Genomic DNA, 4,341 nt, shown 5'->3' on the forward strand with positions numbered 1-4,341 from the left:
AGCTATTCTTTTCAATACGTACATAGTATCCCCAAGTTTAAAGCTATGCGTATCGTGCACTTAAGGCTATCAGATATCAGCAAAGGAAACAACACAGCTCTGACATTTTTGCTGTCACTTGCTAGTTGTCTTCTTACAGGTTAAAAATAATACAATTTTAAACACGTGGTACTATCTTCTATAAGCCTTCTGTAGCTTAACAATTCTGTATCTTTTCAAGGAGTTAGTGTTAAGTACTTCCAGTGCTTCAGTTGCGCAACATCCATTATTGCCAGGCAGTTTAAGAAAAGGTATGATGGATTGTGGCTAAACAGTATTTTTACTAATTGAGGTTTTGCTATCCTATTATGCTGCCATCGGGCTGGCAAAGTTTACATCAAAAGACATTTCACTTCTACCCACAGACTTCTGTGCATCTGTGTTGTTTCGTTCTTTTGGCACAGATTTTGAAAGGTATTTAAGGCACAGTAGTTCTTTTTGAGGATCTGTATCCTAATATATTAGCTGATACTACTGCTTCCTACAGCAATGAAGTCAACAGTGATATTCCTAATATATCTGATAACCGTTTTTTTTCCAGTCTACTGCCTTGTACTGTCTTGATTTTACAAAGTTGTTATTATTGGCTAGACAGAGACAGGAGTCTTGGGCAAAGAGATTAAATTAGACCACACACTGGGAACGGAAAGCATTCAAATTCAAATCTAAAGGTATCTCAGACCTTGAAACCTAACTAACTGATTTATATCAGGTTACATGGTTAGAAAAGAAGAAAATAGGCAGACACAAGTGGGATTCAGTAGCTCACAGAATAACAACTTTCTAATGCTAGTAAAAACATCTTTAAAGATGTGTGAGGTTCTCTGAAGATGAAAGAATAGTTTTATTGAAAAGAGGCTTTAATTGGATTACATATCTAGTAATGTGTTCATATTTTTATACCTACATGTGTGTGGTTAAAATGATGCAATATTTCACTGAGTTATTGCAGATTCCTGGAGTATTCTTTAGAAAATAAAGGTTTTTGCAAGTAAAATATATAGTAGAAAACAAACCAGCACTTTGCTGTATCAATCTAGGGTTTCCCTTTTTTTCATCCCTCCCCCAGTATTGATTGTAAAATTCATAGTAGTTGTGGGTGGCACAGAAGGGATTGTATTCATCAGGCTTTTGTTGTGCATTTTTTAATAACTTATGACTGGATATATAATACACTAAACATGAATGGCAAAGATGCCTTGTATTTTTCTATTAATTGTTATCCTTAATTTTGTTATGTGTTTAGAGAGAAGAGTATTCAGCTATTGCTGTATAAATTCATATGCAATATCAACTTTGTGCAAAAGTTTAATTCATTTAGTTTATAAACTTTTTATAGAAATATATAGTTCAAGAAAAGTGAGACTGCTGCTGTTTTAATATCCTCTCATATAAAAGTCCTTTAATGATGAACCTCATGTAGTATAGCTTGAGTAAGTTGCATGTGATGCTTCCTAATTGTCTGCATTGTCTGAAATCCCAGTTTGCAAAAGAAAAAATCCTAAATCATCCTCAAATAGCAAGGACACTATTTATACAAATATTTTAATTTGAATGAGTCAATATCAAAGTTTTAGTCATTGTTCACACTAGGTATGATGCTAGTGGAATCTTCTGAACATAAATCACACACCAGCTAGTAGAAACACATTTACCCTCCCACTTTGTTTTTACTATTACAAAGAAGGAGGCAGCTTTACTCTTGCCATTCATTCATCAAGGAAAAAGCAGCTCTGGACCTCTGGGACACTGAAACCTGCAGAGCTACATGTCCAAGTATTTCCATTTCACAGGAGTGGTGATGACACATTACTTGCAGCCTTCATACAGCCTGATTACACTGAGGTAGGAAGTGGTGGGTACAGGAAATACTTTTTTAAATATACAAAGTTTATGTGGAAGCAAGCATTTGTGAGCACGGTTTTGAACTGGAAAAAAAGGTGGTGGGATATGGATAAAAGGATTGAGACCTGGTGAGATACTGAGCCAGGGTGGAAAGGATGTGGACTGTGCTGTAAGTAGAAGGTAAGTTTGGAGGAAGAACAGCATGACAGAGGGTAGCAGATATGATTTAAATTTCTGGTTTTGGTAAGAAGGTAAATAAAGCCACAGTATGAGGGTTCAGCTTTTATGCTGCTGGATCAAGCAGTACAAAGAATGCAAATAGCTGCAGCTACCATCTCTTGCGCAAACTCCATTTGGGAACACTGCTGCAGGTATTAGGACTATCAATCAAGAATATGGCCTGCAGGGGATCAGTTCTGTTCTCTAGTGAGACTGATGAAAACCTATATGATGAAAACGATGTCGGGGGGCTGGATTAGATGGTCTTTAAAAGGTCCCCTCCAACCCAAACCGTTCTGTGATTATGTGCTGTACTCACAAGGCGCAGGGGGCCTCAGATTTGCGACCCCACTGCTGATGACATACCATTGCACATAAAGAAATTAACATTCCTTCACTCAGAAAAGAGTAGAAGATTCTAAGCTTAGCAGTTTAGGTACTTACTGCAGCTCCCAGAGCTGTTTCTGAATTTTACATTAAATAGTAGTTAACACAGTCCAAAACTCATCCTTCCCAGTGGAGCGACCAGAGCAATCTAAATTTACAAAATTCTATTAATTTGCTGTCCTGAAGAAATTGAAACTACTTTTTGTACCATGATAACTTCTAGTAAGGGCTGCAGCCTACAGCCATGCATTGGATAGGACACACGCCTGAGCTCTGGAATAGTTTACTGCCAGAAGACCAAGGAAGACACCGAATCTGTCTGTTACATTTCCTGGGTGAATTCTTTACTCACAAGATATTTTATAGCTGAAAGAAGTGCACAACTTCCTCTTACATTGGCAGTATGCCCTTCTCAGTCCTTGAAGGAAACCTTACAAACGTTTATCTCCAGGATGAGATTCCAAGTCAGGGATTACACACACACAGAGCATGGAAATTTGTTTAACATGTCATTTGCTGCATGCTACTTCAGCAGGGAGGTATAAAGATCATGTCTGTACAAAGCAGCTCTCTGCTGAACTTGCAGGTCATTCACTTGGAATTTTTATCCCAAGGTGCTGGCATGGCCCAAGGCTCTGCAGAGGATGCCTCCATACCCAGGCCAGGCAGGGTCTCTGATGCCAGTTCCAAGGGACCTCAAATTTTACACCTCACAAAACTCTTAGGCATTTGGATCCACTCTGACCATGAATCACCTTGTATATACATCTTTTGATAGTGTGACACTTTCTAGATGTACACTTGCCTGACAAATGCAGTATATAGGAAAAGCAGGTACATAGTCCAGGACTGAAGGTCAGTAAACTGCAGAGAAGTCTTCATACTGCCAGACCTGCAAGCTGGTAGCAAAAATCTTTTATATTACATCCTCAAGCAGAGTGCAAGAAGAACAGGTCTCAGAAGTCAACCTTCATCACTGTGAAACTATTAATATTGAACCAGCAAGGAACAAGAAATATCCAAAAGTAAGACCATCCTAATATTCTTAAGAGAAAATAAACACTTTAAAACTATTTACTCTGCCTTTCAAAATCAATGCCAATGAAGAGCTATGCAGTAACCAGCCAAAAAACATCTGCATCAAAAGCCAATGACTGTACTTCTCTACAACTTACAAAGTAATTTTGAGGTGGGAAGAGACGAGGAAGAACGGGAGGGGTTTGGCACATATAAAGTAGAATAGTTTCATCAGAACAGTTGTTCCTTCCATAAGTGTTCTTAATTACTTCATATTAGTGCTGTCACAGAGCTCTTCTCTTGTACCAAGTATGGCACCACACCATACAAATATTGTATTTTCTTTTCCCCTGTTCCGAAGATGAAAAGCGGTAGCGACTTTTTATGCCTTGATTTTAAGTCATACTTCTAATGGGGCAACTCTCAATATCACTATCAAGCTCCACCAAAGTCACTGCTTTTAAATGCAGAGATTCTAGTTTTCTCAGCACTTTTCTTCCTTTCATTAGGCTGAAGGGGAAGTCAGCTCCAGAAAGCATCAAAGCCACAAAAATCAGAACATTTTTCTGTTGTGCCATAGAAGGCCTGAGCACATTGTCAAAGAAGATCAACTTGTATCTTTAACTAACTGCCTGAAAACTGGAGGCTTAGATCCCCAGCCTAATAAAATCAATCCAAAAAGTCTTACTGACTGGCTTTCATTTGGACCTGAGACAGTAAACATGAAGGGTTTTCTTGAGAAGCTGAAGCAGAATGTGTTTGAATAGCTTGTGATCAACTGCCATCCAGATATAGACCCCAAATATATGGAAACTTTCACTGAAGAGTTTATAA

This window comes from Nyctibius grandis, chromosome 4 (genome assembly GCF_013368605.1).
Source record: "Nyctibius grandis isolate bNycGra1 chromosome 4, bNycGra1.pri, whole genome shotgun sequence".
NCBI classification, from domain to species: Eukaryota; Metazoa; Chordata; class Aves; order Nyctibiiformes; family Nyctibiidae; genus Nyctibius; species Nyctibius grandis.